The 21,331-nt window shown below is 43.2% G+C and overlaps 1 long non-coding RNA gene across 1 annotated transcript; it reads left to right on the top strand.

The window, feature by feature from the left end:
• The first annotated feature begins 1,286 nt into the window (after positions 1 to 1,286).
• LOC137939503 (uncharacterized) lies at positions 1,287 to 3,883 on the top strand. Its single transcript, XR_011109943.1, has 3 exons — positions 1,287 to 1,592; positions 1,849 to 2,182; positions 2,574 to 3,883. It is a non-coding gene; the product is annotated as an uncharacterized lncRNA (long non-coding RNA).
• Positions 3,884 to 21,331: the final 17,448 nt, after the last annotated feature.

The raw sequence follows: 21,331 nt of genomic DNA, 5'->3' as shown, positions 1-21,331 counted from the left end.
GGTCATAGGGGCATTTTTGGAATATTTCATTTATAGGGGTATTTTTATATTATTTTATCTTAAACCTTGTAAGGGTGAACCCTATTTAAGGGGTAAGAGTAATGAGAAAGGCAAGCATTGATTTAAACTAAACAGGGTCTTGAGTTCTCCTCAACGAGCTTAGGGGGTGTGTGTTCTCCTAAACGAACCTTTGGCTTGATTTTCGTTTTTCTCTTCTTCCTCATTACGAATCCATGTGTCAGATCCGGGACCATAACAACTGATATCAGAGCGTGAGCCATTCTATTTTCCAAGAAAAATGGATTGCCATGCGTGATCAATTGGAAGAAATATACGCATGGTATAGAGTATCTGACGAAAGCTGGCGTGCATCTTCCATTAAATTTTTTGCAAGAGAGCAACTCGTTGTCGCCGCAGAGAAGGTCATACGACCTCAAATCTCCAAGCTTGACATATGGACAGAAGGAAAGGCAGCACATGCTGTCTCGGACGGGAAGACATGCCATGGGCTAGAAAAATTAAAAAATTCCCGAGTAGGGTAATCATTGTCCTATTGTTCACCAGCCGAAGTCGTTGTGGACGTGTTAAGCACCTGGCCAATACTACCCCAAAGACCGGCCTGGTAGGTAGTGGAAAGCCAAACACTTAACCCCAGGATCATAATAATACTCCCACTGTGATGATCCAACATCCACGACGGACCACTCTAGCGACCCGGACCGCCTTTTTGCGCTACACAGGTCTTTAGGTTGCCCTCACTGGGGTTGTGCGGGATTCGAACTCACAACCCCGGTATAGCTTTGATACCAAATGTTATCCAAGTTAGAGGTGTTTCAGTCCCTAACCTGAGCAGTAATCAAGAGGGTTCCAAACCCTCTTTTCCATGAGAAGAAGGGGAGTCTTTTCCCTCCTATCTGAGCAGCAGCAGTAAGGGCTCTCTGCCCTTACCCAAAATAGCAACAAAGACTCACAAAGGAGGCAGTTTTCCTCCTATCCGAGATCAAGACAAATAAAGGCTCTTTCACCTTCCTTACTGTGAGCAACTGGTCTATTATAGTGCTGGATTCACAAGTCCCATGCCGAGTTACTAGATCCATGACTAGGGACCATAATAGTATGATTTGGGTGCAACCTCAAATCCGAATTCGGACTCGGACCTTTCGTAATCAGAAGGCGAGGACCCCAATTTTTGGAAATCAGAGGGGTATTCCACAACCCCCTTCTCATAGGAAGCCATACTTATTCAATAGGAAACAAAAACAAATCCAAGAAACCTCCCTCTCAAAAGCCCCAAAGGGGTGCTGTTCACCGTCGAAAAAAGCCCGACGGGCAACCAACCGCAATGCCTTTACCCCGAGGTCCGTCATTCCGGCAGCTGGCATGGTGAGAGAAAGGGGAACTAGAACACCTCTCAGACCATGAGATGGAAAATTCCCAAGCGAAGAAGCTACGACGTCCTCTTGTTCACCACCGGAGAAAGAGGAGGCTCCCTCGGACAAAATTCCGGTGGGATTTGGCTTCCGGACAACAGCTATCACTCATGATCTCGCTCTCGACAGTTCAGCGGGGAACCAACTTCAACGTATTTTGAGGTAAGTTTCTGAAATGCCCTCAATTGATATGTCTAAACAATTTTTCCATGGGGGTGAAGGGGCTCCAAGGGGCTGAGCAGAAACGACACTGCTCAAATTTTTGGTCGGATGGTTTTTTGTTCCGGGAAGCAGAGAAACATAACCATTTTGACGAAATTCTGGCTTGTATGTCTGAAATACGAGATGAAATTTTTTTGGGGATTCCAGCATTGATAAAAATTGTTTTTTTGGATGTTGTTTTATTTTTCTACTACAGAGAATAGCAGCAGTGAGCCTCTTCAAATTGCTGCTACACGCATGGATGAAGGACGTGTTTCATATTCTTCACTGTCTAACCTTGATAAACCGACTGATGACATTCATTATGAAGAAGATTACCCTCCTTATGTGTGGACTGCCTCTGGAGGAAAGGGTTCTTGTGCCTCAGGGCCAATGCCTTTCGAGCAAGAGTTCACTTATATTGAATTTAGATCTTCTTGATGGAGGAAATGAGTCAAGCGAGAATTCTCAGATTTCTACTCAACAATTTAAGAGGCCTCCTGAAGTGAACTTGAGAAATGTGTTGAGTGGTATATATGTTATCATAACAGGTAGTTATAAGGGCACTGCTATGATAGGAGATTCACGGGATAGTAAGTCAATTTTTTCATTTCTTAGTTCAGAAAAGAATGGAGATAGATTTTTTTTGGGTGTGTTGGGAATGGTCTTGTAGATGAAGGATTTTTTTTGTAGTTGGGTTGCACAGTATAACTCAATTTCCAATTTCTGTTGTTGTGGCATTCTTGGGTTGGATTGGAGAGCCATTTTCCATTTTTAAATTTGCTGTTGTTGTGGCAATGCAGAAATGGACTCAATACAAAAAAAAATGTCAAACAAATTATTAATGCGACAGGGGGATCGATATTAAAAGGGTGGAGGTTGTTGGCTTTAATTTTATCTAATCAATATAGATACTTAGAGCTGAAGTTGTTATTGATGCAGCTTTCAATGAAACTGCCAAGTGGGACCAGGGTCCACTGCTAAGAAAGAAGGCAAAGTTGAAACTTGGCGTACTATGCTTGGAGAAAGCCAGAGCAGTGAAGCAATATTCTACTGCTACATAGCATATTGAAGGTCTTATGCATGATGCATGCGGGCAACCCGGAAGTGCTTTAGTGCCTTATTCTGATGTAGCCTACAAGATAGATGTGGAAATGCTTAAAAAAAATTAAGACAAGTGAAGTGCAGTATCTGGTGCTTGATGAAGTAGACAGAATACTTGTTGTTGTTGTGGCAATAAGCATGGTGGACACAGATTGGCCAGGCATGGCCAGAAACCTTGGTATTCTGGTTCTATTTGTTTGGTTATTGTTTGTAAGGCTGTGATCTTCCAACTAGTGTCAAATGATCACCGATCTGCTGCTTTGAAGTTGTTTGCTCAGATCGATGGATCTTTTGGAAGCCTAGAGGAAACTTATGAAGTGCTGAGGACACTTCAAGTTCTTTGTGTAGGGAACAATGCTGATATAAGCCCAGGAACATGCCATGTTGTTGTTGAGACCCTTGTCTCGTCATCTTCTAGGGCACGGGACTACTTCAATCGCATGTTGAATTGGAATGTTGAGGACAAAATTTTAGAGGAAATCACTTCAACGATTCACGCAGTTCTGAAGGATGCATCTATACACTCTGACTTCTACCACTCTATTGGTACCTTGGTTCTTATTAAGGATCAAGGCAGGCAAGCCAAGGTGCATCTTGAGGATGCAAATGGCTATTTTCATGCAATCAAGGCACTAAACCAGGGTGATGGAAAGGGAAGTACGATTCCAATGGTGCTGAATCTAGTGCTTATGCATTGGGGGTGGCACTTGAACCACTTGCAGGAACTCTTACATTAGCAGGTGCTGAAGTTGATCAATCTGTCATTGGCATAATCACTTTTTTCTGCTCATGGTCTGGATTTGAAATGTCAAAGGTGAGTCCCCTGCTTAGTCCTATTAATGAGATGGAAGATATATTACAACAGGACAGAAATGAATATGGAAGGGCCTTCAGTCTTGGTTGTACTCCTTTATTGGTCTCATTGACCTCTTGCATGGTAAGTAATGGTGCTCGATTGCTTCTGCCATTTACTGGCTCCAATAATGTTGTAATTACTGTTTTTGACATTGAAGTGGTTGAAAGTGACTTTAGAAAATTGTCTCAATCTCTTACTCAAGGAGCATTTGCATGTTCTTCCCCACTGCCCTTAACAACACTGAGCATATCAAATGCAGCAGCAGCTGATTGCCCACTGCACCCTCTGCCAATACCCCAGGCGGAAAGAGGTTTGAGCAATGACGTCCTACAAGCCCCTGTTGCAGAAAGAATTCATGATTTCATCAGTCGTTTATGATTTTCTATATCGCCTACAACATTTTTTCAAGTTAACACTCTGGCTGCAGAGAAGTTGTACTCTCTAGCTGGTGACGGGGCTGATCTTGGTCCTGATACATTGTTTTTTTATGTGTGTTGCGGTACTGGAACCATTGGCCTTAGTTTGGCACATCGTATTGGCATGGTAGTTGGCATTGAAATGAATGCATCCACAGTGTTAGATGCTCAAAGGAATGCAGAGATCAATGGCATAAAATACTGCAAGTTCCTTCGTGCCAAGGCAGTAGATGTAATGAGTTTTCTACTCAAAGAATATCTAGCTACGCCACTACAGGAAGAGAGTTAAAAAATAGCGGAGATATATATATTGTGTGCTGCTGAGTCTTCTCATTCCCAGAGGGCTGGTTAGGATGTGTTTCTGCCATACTAGAAAAGGGCAGTGCAACATTGCCAATGGGGGGCCACCGTGAGGGGCAGTTTCACACCAGTCCAGGTGTAATGGAGGGCAAAGATGCTACTTGGGGATATGTGGATACGTTCGGCAAGTATCCCTACATTCAACCTTGAATTTTTTTTTCTACTAGGGTGGAATGCTTCAGTTTTGGGCATTCAGAGGGCGGACACTGCTACCGTGGATGCTACTTGGGAACAGGTGGAGACATCAGCATACAAACCCTACCTTCGAGCTTGTGGACAAAATCTTTCTCCCAGGGGGGTGTAGTGTTATGCACGCAATAATATTATTATTTTAATTATTTTTTTTAATTTACTTTATTTTATTTCATTTAAAGAATTAATAGGCCACAGGGGTATTTTTGGAATATTTCATTTATAGGGGTATTTTTGTAATATTTTATCTTAAACCTTGTAAGGGTGAACTCTAATTAAGGGGTACGAGTAATGAGAAAGGCAAGCATTGATTTAGAATAAATAGGGTTTTGAGTTCTCCTCAACGAGCTCAGGGGTGTGTGTTATCCTCAACGAACCTAGGGTTTTCAAGCTTCCCTTTGGCTTGATTTTTGTCTTTCTCTTCTTCCTCCTTACGAATCCATGTGTCAGATCTGGGACCATAACACCTCGATGAGTGGAATCAGATTATGGGCCTTCCGCCTGAACTCTGGGAGAGCAGTGTATTCAATCTCATTGCCAGTCGCTTTGGTACTTTGATCACACTACAACATGGCTGAACGCCGACGACTTGACCAAGCCAGGCTCTTCATCAGCCCCAACCACGTTCACTCTGGGACAACTTTCCTGCGTCTTGAATCTAATCAGTCCCACCTTTGGCTTGGTATTACACTTGGAGGATTTGTGCGAGATAGCTTATCTCACTGGCATCAACAATAACAACCATGTACCTGGTTATTAGGCACCCCCACCCTCCTGCCACCGTCGTGCCTCCGGACATCCTTTTGTCCCTATATCTCAAACTACCTACCTCACCTTTCCCATCAACACCTGACCCCCCACAGAGATCCCCCCCACCACACCGACTCCCTTACCCCTTACTAGGCATCACATCAATACCAGGACCTCCCATCCCATCTCCCCCCCCATCCCCTTCTGACACTTGGCCATCTCTTTTCCCGCCCTGTGGTCCCCCCACTTGGGATGGCTGCTATCATCTCACACACTTACAACAAGCCGATTCCCCCACCCCTGCTCCCACATAACCATCCCCATAGCCCCATTTTTGAACCAGAACCCCTTTGAAATACAGCAACCCTGCCCCCCCCCCCCCCCCCCCCCCCCCCCCCTCTGTTGAGCCCAGTGACCCCCCCTGCCAGTCAGGGGAAATGATTCATGGAGACCTATGCTTTCCCTCGCTTGATGACAAAAACTGGAAACTCTACTTGGCTTTGCAGAATGAGCACCACCAGTTTGATGATGAAACTTGGGGTCGTATATCTGATTTGGCTCAAAGAATGGGAGTGATTTACGGTGATAAACATTTCAGGTGGCCAGACATATCAGGAGTTTGTAGAGAAGTCAAGAAATGATTATTCTTTCTTGGAATGTTCGAGGGATTGGATCCTCCAGAATGCATGCTACTGTTCGGAATCTTCTTTCCAGACGTAACCCATCTATTGTAATCTTCCAAGAATCTAAATGCTAGAACCCTTCCAATTCCATTATGCATGACCTCTGGGGTTGTAATAAATTGGAATGGCTTGACATCAATGCTAATTGGTTTTCTGGTGGCCTCTTTCTCCTCTGGTACTCCTTTGCAGTTGAAGTCTTAGATCACATGAATGACTCTTTCTCTATTGGAGTTAAGTTGCGAGACAGATGCACTAGTTTCACTTGGGGGTTTTTCGACATTTATGGCCCTACCAAATATTGACATCGTTGCTCTTTTTGGGATGAGATTTTTGGCCTTCTACCTCTTTGGCCCATTCCTTGGCTCATTTCTGGGGATTTCAATGCAACGCATTTTTGTAATGAGAAGTCTCCCCCTACCTCCCAGTCTACCTCAACCATAAGGCAATTTGCTGAATTTTTCAGCAGTTTTGAGTTGGAAGAAATCAACCTCTCTAGCAAGACGTTTACATGGTCTAATGGTCAGAGGCCTCCTATCCTTTCCAAGCTTGATCGGCTCCTTACCACTGGTGACTGGTTCAGACTTTATGATAACACTTGTTGGTCAGTTTTGAGCCATGCTGGCTCCAACCATTCATCTATTCAGATTGATACCAAACTTGATAAATGGGGGTCTGCCCCTTTCAGGTTTCATAATTTGGATATGCAATTTGGTGGCAATGTCGCTTCATGGTGGGAATCCTTTTGGGACCCTAACTATGATGGCTGGTCTCTCCCCTACAAGTTGAAGCGCCTCAAAGTAAAGTTCAAATCATGGTCCTCAGAGTGTCACCTTGCTGCCTCCTCTAAAAAATCCTCTCTCTGGTCATAAATTTATGCTCTTGATGTGGTTGAGGAAAAAAGATGTCACACTCATGCTATGTTTTCTAACCGCGTCTCTCTTCAATGCAATTTTCAATTTGTTGAATTTAGGATCCCTTTTCCAATATTCCGAGCAAGGGAATAGAGAAAGAAAAAGGATAAAAGGGGAAAAAGTCTCTCGAGTAGAGAGAAGAAGAGAAGAGGAACAAGGCGTGAGGCAAGCAAAGAGAGAGAGATTTACTCAAGAGAGATTTTTAGAACTTGATTAATTCCGAATTACAACACCTCTATTTATAGTAGAGGAAGTGATAGAGTCCTTATACCATTAACCTTTAAATCTCCTAATTACATTCCAACTCTAACTCTCTAAGATAAGTCTATCATGAAAGGATAACACAATCTAATAGAGTTCTAATATAAGTCGAACTATGACTCTTCTTCAAGAACGTGGAGATAAGGAAGGAGGCCAGCTTGTGGCCTTATCCTTGTGGATCCCACATGATCTTCCAACTCATATTGATAAGATTCCAGCTCGTGGTATCTTTGTGGGTCTCACATGATCTTCAAGTCTTCTAACTCATTTCATCTTGTGGTTCTTATCTTCTTAACTTGTGCTAGCTTGGGTGAGGACTCTTCTTGGCATCCCATGTCCTCATGGTGGGACCCACATTGTAACACTCCCCCTCAAGCTAGGGGTGAGAATCCTAGATGCCCAGCTTGCTGCAGATGGGAGACATAATCTTGTGAGTGACCGGCTTGGTAAGAATATCTATAACTTGACTTTGTGATGATATATGCTTTAGAGATAAAAGACCTGCTTGGAACTTTTCTCGTATAAAATGGCAGTCCACTTCAATATGTTTTGTTATTTCATGGAAGATTGAATTCAATGTAATGTGTATTGCTGCTTGATTATTACAATATAGATCCATGGGAGCTTCTTTTTAGAATCCCAATTAAGTGAGAAGAGATCTTATCCATAGAAGTTCACTAATAGTGTGTCATGGCTCTGCATTCTACTTCTGCACTAGACTGTGCTAGTACATTTTGCTTCTTGTTTCTCTATGTAACCAAATTCCCTCCAACCATCGTATAAAATGCCGAAGTAAATTTCCTACCATCCAGTGATCCGACCCAGTCTGCATCTGAGAATCCTTGAATGTTGAAGTGACCATGATTTTTATAGAGAAGCTCTCTTCACGGAGCTCCTTTCAGATATCGTAATATCCTTTCAAGTGCTTTCCAATGACGAAGTTGTGGTTTGTGCATGTATTAACTCACCACACTTATTGCATATGATATATCTGGCCTTGTTACACATAGGTAAATAAGTCTTCCCACTAGTCTCTGATATTTCCCGATATCTACATCTTCTCCAGTTCATACACATAATTTTGTATTTGAATCCATAGTAGTGTCTGCTAGTTTGCATCCCAGCATTCCTTTCTCCTCCAATAGATCAAGGGCATACTTCCTTTGGGATAGCACAATCCCATGTTTGGATTGTAATACTTCAATACCCATAAAATATTTGAGTAGTCCAAGATCCTTTGTCTTGAATTCAGCACATATTTTTTCTTTTGTTTCCTGGATGCCCTCGAAATCACTACCTGTTAAAATGATATGATCAACATATACTGCCAGAATTACCTTCCCTCTAGGTGTGTTTTTAATAAAATTTAGTGATCTCCAGAGCATCTGTAAAATCCTGCCCGTATAAGGGCTTGACTAAAATTTTCAAACCATGCACGAGGGGACTGTTTTAGACCATACAGAGATTTTTTTAGTTGACATACTGACTCCCTTGCATATAAATTTCTTCTTTGATGTCCCCATTCGGAAAGTCATTTTTCACATCAAGTTAATATACCTGCCAGGAAGAGTTAGCTGCCAGAGATAATAACACACGTACCGTGTTCATTTTTGCCACTAGAGAGAAGGTTTCCTCATAATTAATTCCATAACATTGTGTATAGCCTTTAGCCACGAGACGAGCCTTCAGCCGAGTCACAGACCCATCCAGATTGTGTTTCACAGTAAACTCCCATTTGCAACCGACGACTTTCTTATCTGATGGAAGTAGGACTAGAGCCTATGTCTGATTTTCATAAAGTATTTGCATTTCTTCATCCATTATTGCCTTCCACTCTGGATGTTTGAGAGCCTCCTGATAGGACTGTGCTACAGATATGGAAGAAATAGCTTAGAGAAATTGACAACATGCAAGGGATAGACGATGATGAGACACAAAATTTGATATGGGATGAGACGTAGAGGGTATGGTGCATGATCTGGGTTATTTTCTTTGTGAGATAGGATGAGTATCATATTGTGGGCCAAAAATAACTAGAGAAGATGGACTCACCTCATTGGGATCCATAAACTTAGGAGGTCTGGTGTCAGTCGGTGTTTCTGGGGGTTGAGAAGTTTTTGTAGCACGGGGCACAACCGATCGAGGAGAACTTGGTATTGAAGATAAACCTAGAGGAGCATTGTCAGAATAGTATGGAGAGTCTTCAAAAAAGGTGACATCTTTGGACACAAGTAAACGCTGAAGAGTGGGATTATAACAAACATAAGCCTTTTGTGTACGAGAGTTTCCTAGAAAGATACACTCGACAGATTTAGGATCAAGTTTACTGTGTTTTGGGGAGGAAATATGGACTAAACATTGACACCCGAAGATTTTCATGGGCAATGAAAATGTATCATCATTTGGTAACAATACAGAGTGAGGAGATTTATTACCAAGAACGGAAGATGGTAGATGATTTATAAGAAAGCATGTGGTAAGGACTGCATGAGGCCAATAAAAGTATGGAACTTTCATGGCATATAATAAACCTCGAGCTACCTCAAGAATATGACGATTTTTCCGTTCGGCTATGCCATTTTGTTGAGGAGTGTAGGCACATGATGTTTGATGGATAATGTCATTTTCTTGAAAAAAAGAGTCGAGTTATTTGGAAATGTATTCTTTGGCATTATCAAACTGAAGTATTTTTATGTTCTGACCAAACTGAGTGAGAACCATAGCATGAAAAGACTTAAAAATTAATGGTATCTCAGAACGTTCCTTAAATAGAAACAACCAAGTGGTATGAGGAAGTCATCAATAAATGTAATAAAATACCTAACTTGAGAAATATTTGAGACGCTCAAGGGTCCCCATACATCGGTATGAATTAATGAAAATGGAGTAATACTTTTGACTTTTGGATGAGGTGAGTATGTACTCCTTTGATGTTTACTCAATTGACAAACTTCACAATTAAAGTCAGACCTGACTTTAAGAGTAGGAAACATATAATGAAGAGATTATGAAGATGGATCTCCCAACCAGTTGTGCCATAGCCTTGTCTTATTTTCATTGGTGGAAACAATATTTATTTTTGGCTCATCTAGGTAGTATAGCTCCCCTTGTTCACGGCCTCCACCAATCACCTGTATCGTTATAAGATCCTGAAATACACATGAAGCAGGTGAGAAGGTGATAGAGCAATTAAAATACTTTGTCAGCTGACTAATAGATAACATATTAAAAGGGAAGGTAGGAACAAATAGAATATCAATGAGTGGAAGTGATGGTGTAACGGAAGCAGATCCTTTCCCTTGAACCTTGGTTTGAGAATCGTCAGCTATGGTAAGAAACTTATGTGAAAGACATGGAGATACCGAATGAAATAAATGTTTGTTACATGTAAGATGTTGGGAGGCTCCTGAGTCAATTATCCAGGATGAAGATGAGGTAGATAGCATATCTGAAGTACTGGTGGCAGCGGTATTTAATGAGGAACTTGGAGAAGAACCCATCATTATCTGAAACAACTCATATTCTTCATCAGTAAAAATTTTCTTTTCAGTTGATTTTGTGGGTTGATCCTCCTTTGTATCACCTACCAAGGCTAGGTTAGCCTTTGTCAAGTCTAAGTTGTCATTGGCTTTATAACATATTTCTCCATAGTGACCATTGTTTCTACAGTAACTCCTTTCCTGTAATAGCATGTATCGATAGTGTGGTCATACCTCCCATAATGAGTGCATTCTTTCCACAATTTTTCCATGCTTTTGATTAGCCAACTAATCTCAATGGCATCATTTTTTAACCATTTGTTATAAAAAAAATGTCTTCTTGATCAAAAGGTGGTACACAGTTGACGAGATGACCAAGTAGATCCTTTGTTATAAGAAACTTCAGAACCGATGTCGACCAACTCATAAATTTGATGCCCTTCGTAAGGGTATTGTGGTAATTCTGAGTATACCACCTTTGCTACTCACATTTTCTTTAGCCATGATAGGCACTTCAAATAAAATAATTATCCAAAATATCTAAGTACTATTCTTTAAACAACTTGGTGCATGGAGAAATTTAGCATTGACACTAAACAATCATTATTACGATTTTTTATGAGTAAAAAACCACTCATAATAAACTCAATATCAATCTTCTATATCAGGGGAATCTTATTCCCACGAAAAAAAAAATTCAATAGTCTTCTTGGCTCATTGTGTTCCTGCTCTGATACCAGTTATTACGGTCCCGGATCTGACATAGGATTCGTTGGGAGGATCTTGGATCTGCCACGTGTTACGGGTCTGCCATGCATTATTGTAGGGATAGTAGGAAGACATGGGGAAGATGAAGATCAATGGAGGATGAGAGAATATGTGGGTTTTTTAGGAAAACCCTAACCTCGTGATCAAGAAGGTGATCTCAAGCCTGTTTACGCTAGATTTAACCTAATTCTCAATGTTTCAATGTTTATCCTTCTCATTACTCTTACCCCTTAAATAGGGTTCACCCGGTTAGGCTTTACTATAAAATATTACAAAAATACCCCTATAAATAAAATATTCCAAAAATACCCCTATAAATAAATAATTCTGAAAATACCCCTGTGACCTAAAACTGAAATAACATAAAGCAAAAAAAAAAAAAAATAATAATGTTATTGTGTGAATAACATTACACCTCCTGGAAGAACGAGCTTGTCCTCAAGCTCGAAGGAGGTCCGCGAGCCCGTGCCGATGGCGCCATCCCTTCGCAAGTGTCAACCTCGGTATTTGAAAGCAGCCACCCAGAGAAAGATTTTGTTTTTACCTGAGCTGCCCCGGTCCGAGTTGGCCTGGGGTTGACTCGGTTCGGTCCGCCTGGTCCGGCGCGAGACTCATCTTACTGCACTGGCGCTTAAATTTTCCGCACCCAGAGAAAGAATTTTTTTTTTTTTATCCGAGTTGTCCCAGTCCAAGTTGGCCTGGGTTGACTCGGTTTGGTCTGCCCGGTTCGGCGTGAGACTCAGCTTACTATGTTGACACTGATTAAATTTTCCTAACTTCGGAAAATTTAATCAGAACCCGTCTTCTTCCTTCTGCAGCTCCCGAACATTGCGGTCGTCTGTTGCGACAACGGATCCTTTCCTCACGGCACCGACGAAAGCGGGCGACGGTCGTCTCCTGCCTCTCTCACGGCATCGATGGAGTCGCCTGCTTGTCCGGTGGTGAATCGCAGCCCGTTGGGGCTTCGCCGCCTGGAAAAGTTTCTCGGCCCCCCAGAACAGAGACCCCTTGCTGAAATTTCACCAATGGCGTCGACGAAATCTCCTGCTTCTCTGATGGCGAAGAGAAGCCCTTTGGGGCTTTGCCGCTGGAAGAGTTGCTGAGACAGAGGGCTCTCGAAAACGTGTGAATCTCTATTTCTCAGCCCCCCAGAACAGAGACCCCTTTCAAAAATTTTGCCTATGGCACCGACGGAATCTCCTGTTACCCTCTGATTTTTCATCTTATTACGAGAGTGCGGGGAGCTTTTCCCATTCCCGATTTTCGGATTCACATTTTCTTTAGCCATGATAGGCACTTCAAATAAAATAATTATCCAAAATATCGAAGTACTATTCATTAAACAACTTGGTGCATGGAGAAATTTAGCATTGACACTAAACAATCATTATTATGATTTTTTTATGAGTAAAAAACCACTCATAATAGACTCAATATCAATCTTCTATATCAGGGGAATCTTATTCCCACGAAAAAAAAAAAATTCAATAGTCTTCTTGGCTCATTGTGTTCCCGCTCTGATACCAGTTATTACGGTCCCGGATCTGACATAGGATTCGTTGGGAGGATCTTGGATCTGCCACGTGTTACGGGTCTGCCATGCATTATTGTAGGGATTGTAGGAAGACATGGGGAAGATGAAGATCAATGGAGGATGAGAGAATATGTGGGTTTTTTAGGAAAACACTAACCTCGAGATCAAGAAGGTGATCTCAAGCCTGTTTACGCTAGATTTAACCTAATTCTCAATGTTTCAATGTTTATCCTTCTCATTACTCTTACCCCTTAAATAGGGTTCACCCGGTTAGGCTTTACTATAAAATATTACAAAAATACCCCTATAAATAAAATATTCCAAAAATACCCCTATAAATAAATAATTCCGAAAATACCCCTGTGACCTAAAACTGAAATAACATAAAGCAAAAATAATAAAATAATAATGTTATTGTGTGCATAACATTACACCTCCTGGAAGAACGAGCTTGTCCTCAAGCTCGAAGGAGGTCCGCGAGCCCGTGCCGATGGCGCCATCCCTTCGCAAGTGTCAACCTCGGTATTTGAGAGCAGCCACCCAGAGAAAGATTTTTTTTTACCTGAGCTGCCCCGGTCCGAGTTGGCCTGGGGTTGACTCGGTTCGGTCCGCCCGGTCCGGTGCGAGACTCATCTCACTGCACTGACACTTAAATTTTCTGCACCCAGAGAAAGAATTTTTTTTTTTTTTTATCCGAGTTGTCCCAGTCCAAGTTGGCCTGGGTTGACTCGGTTTGGTCCGCCCGGTTCGGCGTGAGACTCAGCTTACTGTGTTGACGCTGATTAAATTTTCCTAACTTCGGAAAATTTAATCAGAACCCGTCTTCTTCCTTCTGCAGCTCCCGAACATTGTGGTCGTCGGTTGCGACAACGGATCCTTTCCTCACGACACCGATGAAAGCGGGCGACGGTCGTCTCCTGCCTCTCTCACGGCATCGATGGAGTCGCCTGCTTGTCCGGTGGTGAATCGCAGCCCGTTGGGGCTTCGCCGCCTGGAAAAGTTTCTCGGCCCCCCAGAACAAAGACCCCTTGCTGAAATTTGACCAATGGCGTCGACGAAATCTCCTGCTTCTCCGATGGCGAAGAGAAGCCCATTGGGGCTTTGCCGCTGGAAGAGTTGCTGAGACAGAGGGCTCTCGAAAACGTGTGAATCTCTATTTCTCAGCCCCCCAGAACAGAGACCCCTTTCAAAAATTTTGCCTATGGCACCGACGGAATCTCCTGTTACCCTCTGATTTTTCGTCTGATTACGAGAGTGCGGGGAGCTTTTCCCATTCCTGATTTTCGGATGAAGGGTGTGCTGAATACCCTTTAGTTTTTGGAATTTCTGAATCCCCATCGTTGGATATCGCCGCCGCCGGAGATACAGAGAACTCTTCGAGTTCTTGCGTCTTCTGTTCGTCAGAATCTGAGGTTGCTCCTAAATCCTCCGCGAAGACTTCAAATGAACATTTTTATTTTTCTGGCTCGTGGTTTGTTTCCCCGTCCAAGACTTTTGTTGCTTTCCTGTCAGTGCTTACGCTCTGCTCGTCAGATTTCCATGATCCAAAAATCAATTTTGGCGGGGCCGTCGCTGAAGTTTCCTGTACGTCCGAGATAGCTTCTCGAGCAAATGCCTCTCGATACTCCATTGATAGCCAATACTTCACCCAAGAGGTACGCCATTTCTCCGTTTTATCTGTGCATCGCCAACCATGGGTCTTCTTGGCTCATCGTGTTCCCACTCTGATACCAGTTGTTACGGTCACGGATCTGACTCAAGGATTCGTTGGGAGGATCTTCAATCTGCCACGGGTTATGGTTCTACCATGCACTACTATAGGGATAGTAGGAAGACATGGGGAAGACGAAGATCAATGGAGGATGAGAGAATATGTGGGTTTTTTAGGAAAACCCTAACCTCGAGATCAAGAAGGTGATCTCAAGCCTTGCATCCTTCTCATTACTCTTACGCCTTAAATAAGGTTCACCCAGGGTTTACTATAAAATATTACAAAAATACCCCTATAAATAAATAATTTCGAAAATACCCTTGTGACCTAAAACTGAAATAAAATAAAGTAAAAACAATAAAATAATAATATTGTTGTGTGCATAACATTACACCCCCGGGAAGAACGAGCTTGTCCTCAAGCTCGAAGGAGGTCTATGAGCCCGTGTCGATGGTGCCATCCCTTCGTAAGTGTCAACCACGGTATCTGAGAGCAACCACCCAGAGAATTTTTTATTTTTTATTTTTACCTAAGTTGTCCCAGTCCGAATTGGCCTGGGTTGACTCGGTTCGGTCCGCCCGGTCTGGCGCGAGACTTTGCTTACTGCGCTGATTTCCCTAACTTAGGAAAATTTAATCGGAACTCGTCTTCTTCCTTCTGCAGCTCCCGAACATTGCGGCCGTCGGTTGCGACAGTGGATCCTTTCCTCACGGCACTGACGAAGGAGGGTGACGGTCGTCTCCTGCCTCTCTCACGGCATCAATGGAGTGGCCTTCTTTTCCGGTGGCGAATCGCAGCCTATTGGGGCTTCGCCACCTGGAGAGTTTTCGAGACAGAGGGCTCTTGGAAACATGTGAATCGCTGTTTCTCAGCCCCCATAACAGAGACGCCTTGCTGAAATTTTGCCTACGACGCCGACGAAATCTCCTGCTTCTCTGATGGCAAAGAGAAGCCCGTTGGGGCTTTGCCACTGAAAGACTTGCCAGGACAGAGGGCTCTCGAAAACGTGTGAATCTCTGTTTCTAAGCCCCCCAAAAGAGACCCCTTGCGGAAATTTTGCCTACGACGCCGGTGGATTCTCCTATTCCCCTCCGATTTTCCGTCTGATTACGAGAGTGCTGGGAGCTTTTACCATTCCCGATTTTCAGATGAAGGGTGTGCTGAATACCCTTCTGTTTTTGGAATTTATGAATTCCCACCGCAGGATGTCACCGCCGTCGAAGATACAGAGAAATCTTCGAGTTCTTGCATCTTCTGTTCGTCCAGATCTGAGGTTGCTCCCAAATCCTTTGCAGAGACTTCAGATGGACGTTTTGATTTTTCTGGCCCGTGGTTTGTTTCCTCGTCCGAGACTTTTGCTGCTTTCCTGTCTATGCTTACGCTCTGCACGTCAGATTTCCATGATCCGAAAATCAATTTTGATGGGGACGTCATTGGAGTTTCCTGTCCGTCTGAGATAGCTTCTCGAGCGAATGCCTCTCAATACTCCGTTGATAGCCAATACTTCACCCAGGAGGCACGCCATTTCTTTATTCTTTCTGCTCCAAAGCCTATTGTAGCCATTTCTCATATTTATCTATGCATCGCCAACCATGGGTCTTCTTGGCTCATTGTGTTCCCGCTCTCATACAAGTTGTTACTGTCCCAGATTTGATACAAGGATTCGTTGAGAGGATCTTGGATCTGCAACGGGTTACTGGTCTACCATGCATTACTATAGGGATAGTAAGAAGACATGGGGAAGACGAAGATCAATAGAGGATGAGAGAATACGTGGGTTTTTTAGGAAAACCCTAACCTGGCAATAAAGAAGGTGATCTCAAGCCTGTTTATGCTAGATTTAACCTAATTCTCAATGCTTCAATGCTTGTCCTTCTCATTACTCTTACCCCTTAAATAGGGTTCACCCGATTAGGGTTTACTATAAAATATTACAAAAATACCCATGTAAATAAAATATTCCAAAAATACCCCTATAAATAAATAATTCCAAAAATAGCCCTGTGACCTAAAACTGAAATAAAATAAAGTAAAAATAATAAAATAATAATTTTATTGTGTGTGTAACATTACACCCCCTGGAAGAACGAGCTTGTCCTCAAGCTCGAAGTAGGTCTGCGAGTCAGTGCCGATGGCGCCATCCCTTCGCAAGTGTCAACCGTGGTATCTGAGAGCAACCACCTAGAGAAAGTTTTTTTTTTTTTTACCCGAGTTGTCCCGATCTGAGTTGGCCTTGGTTGACTAGGTTCGGTCCTCCCGTTCTGGCGCGAGACTCAGCTTACTGCGTTGACACTGATTAAATTTTCCTAACTTAGGAATATTTAATCGGAATCCGTCTTCTTCATTCTGCAGCTCCCGAACATTGCAGCCGACAGTTGCGACAATGGATCCTTTCCTCACGGCACCGACGAAGGCGGGCGACGGTCGTCTCCTGCCTCTCTCATGGCACCGATAGAGTCGCCTGCTTTTCCGGTGGCGAATCGCAGCCCGTTGGGGCTTTGCCGCCTGGAGAGTTTTCGAGACAAAGGGCTCTCGGAAACGTGTGGATCACTGTTTCTCAGCCCCCCGGAACAGAGACCCCTTGCTGAAAGTTTGCCTATGGCGTAGACGAAATCTCCTTCTTCTCCGATGGTGAAAAGAAACCCGTTGGGGCTTCGCCGCTGGAAGGGTTGTCGAGACAGAGGGCTCTCGAAAACGTGTGAATCTCTATTTCTCAGCCCCCGGAACAGAGAACCCTTGCAGAAATTTTGCCTATGGCGCCGATGGAATCTCCTCTTCCCCTTCGATTTTCCGTTTGATTACAAGAGTACGGGGAGCTTTTCCCATTCCCGATTTTTGGACGAAGGGTGTGCTGAATACCCTTCTGTTTTTGGAATTTTTGAATCCCCACCGTCGGATGTCGTCGCCGCCAGAGAAACAGAGAACTCTTCGAGTTCTTGCGTCTTCTGTTCGTCCGGATCTGAGGTTGCTCCCAAATCCTCCGCAAAGATTTTAGACGAACATTTTGATTTTTTCGGATCGTGGTTTGTTTCCCCATCTGAGACTTTTGCTGCTTTCCTCACTGTGCTTACGCTCTGCTCGTCAGATTTCCATGATCCGGAAATCAATTTTGACGGGGCCGTCGCAAGAGTTTCCTATCCGTCCGAGATAGCTTCTCGAGCGAATGCCTCTCAATACTCATTTGATAGCCAATACTTCACCCAGGAGGCACGCCATTTCTTTATTCTTTATGTGCCAAATCCTACTGCAGCCATTTCTCCGTTTTGTCTGTGCATCGCCAACCATGGGTCTTCTTGGGTCATCGTGTTCCCACTTTAATACCAGTTGTTACGGTCTCGGATTTGACACAAGGATTCATTGGGAGGATCTTGGATCTACCACGGGTTATGGGTCTGCCATGCATTACTATAGGGATAGTAGGAAGACATGGGGAAGATAAAGATCAATGGAGAATGAGAGAATACAAGGGTTTTTTAGGAAAACCCTAACCTCGAGATCAAGAAGGTGATCTCAAGCCTGTTTACGCTAGATTTAACCTAATTCTCAATTCTTCAATGATTGTCCTTTTCATTACTCTTACTCCTTAAATAGGGTTCACCCGGTTAGGGTATACTATAAAATATTACAAAAATACCCCTATAAATAAAATATTCCTAAAATACCCCTATAAATAAATAATTCCAAAAATACCCATGTGACCTGAAACTGAAATAAAATAAAGTAAAAAAATAAAATAATAATTTTATTGTGTGCATTACAGCTACACATGAAATTGTGGATCATTTTGCCAAGATGGGCTGGCCTGTTACGGTCCCAGATCTGACACAAGGATTCTTTGGGAGGATCTGGGATTTGCCATGGGTTACGGGTCTTCCAGGCATTACTGTAGGGATAATAGGAAGACATGGGAAAGATGAAGATCAATGGAGGATGAGAGAATACGTGGGTTTTTGAGGAAAACCCTAACCTCGAGATCAAGAAGGTGATCTCAAGCCTCTTTACGCTAGATTTAACCTAATTATTAATAATTTAATCCTCACTTTCTCATTACTCTTACCCCTTAAATAGGGTTCACCCTGTTAGGGTTTAATATAAAATATTATAAAAATACCCCTATAAATACAATATTCCAAAAATATCCCTATAAATAAAATATTCCAAAAAATACCCCTGTTACCTAAAGTGAAATAAAATAAAGTAAATTAAAGAAAACAATAAAATAATGATGTTATTGTGTTCATAACACGGCCACGGTTTGTCCTTAAGCTGGACCTCAAGAAGGTCTTTGACTGAGTCAGTTGTTCCCTCCTTGACGACATTATGCAATGTATGGGCTTCAAAGACAAATGGAGATTTTGGATCCGCAATTGCATCTTTTCAGACTCGTACTCCTTGCTCCTCAATGGCATGGTATTTTGAATCTTCCATGGCACTCGAGGTATCCGTCAAGGAGACCTCCTCTTCAATATCATTGCTGAGTACTTATCCTCTATGTTCTACCATGCCCACAACATTGGTTGGTTAGATGTTGTCTCTGAATAGAGTTGCTTTGACATCCCCCTGATCCAGTTTGCAGCCGACACCATTTGCTTTGGCGTCAGCACACTTGAGATCATGGGACATTGACCCCCCTCTTGCCCCCCCCCCCCCCCCCCCCCCCCGTACTTTCTTCAAATTATGGCAGAGACTCTAGGATGTCCTATTGCGATTGCTCACACATACTACCTGGGTCTTCTTCTTACTGAAAGTAGACCCCGGATGGGTCTCTAGGCTCCTGTGATTGAGTGGCTTGAGTGACGGCTCTCCTCTTGGAAGGGTAGGATGCTCTCCAAGGTTAGTAGATTGATCCTCTTAAAATCATGCCTCACGAGTATTCCCAACTACTTCCTCTCTTTCCTGGCTAGCCCCGCTTCTATTAGTCGGCGCATTGACATAATCAAGAGACATTTTCTATGGCGTGACACTGAAAATGAATTTCACAATCACCTAGTCAGTTGGGATGAAGTGTGTAAGACAAAATCTTTGCGAGGGATCGGGATCAGGCACACCAAGGAAATTGGACATGCTCTTTTTCTCAAGTGGTTTTGGAAGCTCAACTCTTCCTTGGGGGCTTCATGGAAGCCAATGGTTGCCTTCAAGCTTTGATGTCTTGGTTATAGATGGATCATTGGCAGCAATTGTCTTCATCTCTCCCCCATCTAGAAGACCATGTTTCATTTTTTCTCCTTTTTTGCACTACCATTCGGTTCTTTGTTGAAGATTGATCTAGTTTGTATTTCAGGATGGATTGGTAGTCGGGTGATGGCTCTCTTGCATCGTCTTACCCACCACTGCTTCAACTTACCATCAGTCATGACTTATCTGTGTCTGACGCTTGGAGGAATGGCTCATGGAATCTTTGCCTTAAATGCGGCCTTACTGATGAGGAAGCCATTTCTATTTGTGTCATGATTGATAGTCTTAGTACTATTATGGTTCACCCTTAGACAGCTGATTGGATGATTTGGCTCCCTAATGACAATGGGCGATTCTCTGTCTCCTTGACCTATCGTCATCTTATGGGATGGACCGGCCTCCTGTCCCACATCCGGCTGCTTTTGCCTGGCACCTCTTGGCCCCGCCCAAGTTGAAGTTTTTACTTAAGAGTGCCTACAACAACAACATCCTTACTGCAGACAACCTTATTAGGCATGGCAACACCACTCCCGATCCTCTCAGCCCCTTCTGTAGGATGGTGGCTGAAACTGTGAATCACCTCCTCCTCCACTATGACTTCGCCTGGAAGGTCTAGAATTACATGATTGACAACATGGGACTCGGCTTTTGCATCCCGCTTGACCTGAGCACTATGTGTCATTTTTCTTTTGAAACCCACCTACCTAGCTTGGGCAAGCTTTTGTTGGTAGCCTACATTGCTTACATTCCTTGGTGCCTCTGGAAGGAAAGGAACTCCATATGGTTTGACTGTACTTTCCGCTCTACAGACGAGGTTTCCTTTCACTTCCACCGGGCTCATATCTACTTGGGTCCCCTCCCAAAAAAGTGTTTGTGTGCCTCTCTTGTGCCCTGGTCCACACCAATTGGAAGATTATAGCTTAGATATTTGTCACCATTGCCTCCTGTCGAGTTGTTGTTTTGGAGCCTCCTTCCTCTGGATATTATAAGCTAAACTTTGATGGTAGCTCCTTTGGAAACCTAGGTTTGGTTAGGTTTGGTGGGGTGATTTTTTATCCAGGGGGCACATCCATCCTCTCTTACTCTGGCCCTCTCGGAATTGCTAACTCAACCAATACTGAACTCTCCAGTCTCCTTCATGGCTTGCAAATTTTTTAGAACTGCTTCAATGGTCTCCTTATCGTGGAGGGAGACTCCCAGATTGTCATCAAATGGTGTTTGTTACAATGTGGGACCCACCATGGTGCACGAACTGGTGGCACCCACCATGAGGACGTGGGACACCAAGAAGAGTCCTCCCCCAAGCTAGCATGAGTTAAAAAGATAAGAAGCACAAGTTGAAATGAGTTAGAAGACTTGAAGATCAAGTGGGACCCACAAAGATACAACATGCCAGTAATCTGCTATGGACTCCATAGCATCTGGAGTCATTGCTACACGTAGAAGTTAAGTGGTGTCACTTTCAAGTTATGTCAAGGGCCCAGTCTAATGTAATTTTGA

Source organism: Aristolochia californica, unplaced genomic scaffold (genome assembly GCF_029961685.1).
Source record: "Aristolochia californica isolate CCGP_79_NKW_82.1479 unplaced genomic scaffold, dmAriCali1.0.hap1 SCAF_8, whole genome shotgun sequence".
Classification (NCBI taxonomy): domain Eukaryota; kingdom Viridiplantae; phylum Streptophyta; class Magnoliopsida; order Piperales; family Aristolochiaceae; genus Aristolochia; species Aristolochia californica.
This window is presented reverse-complemented; position numbering and strand designations above follow the sequence as displayed.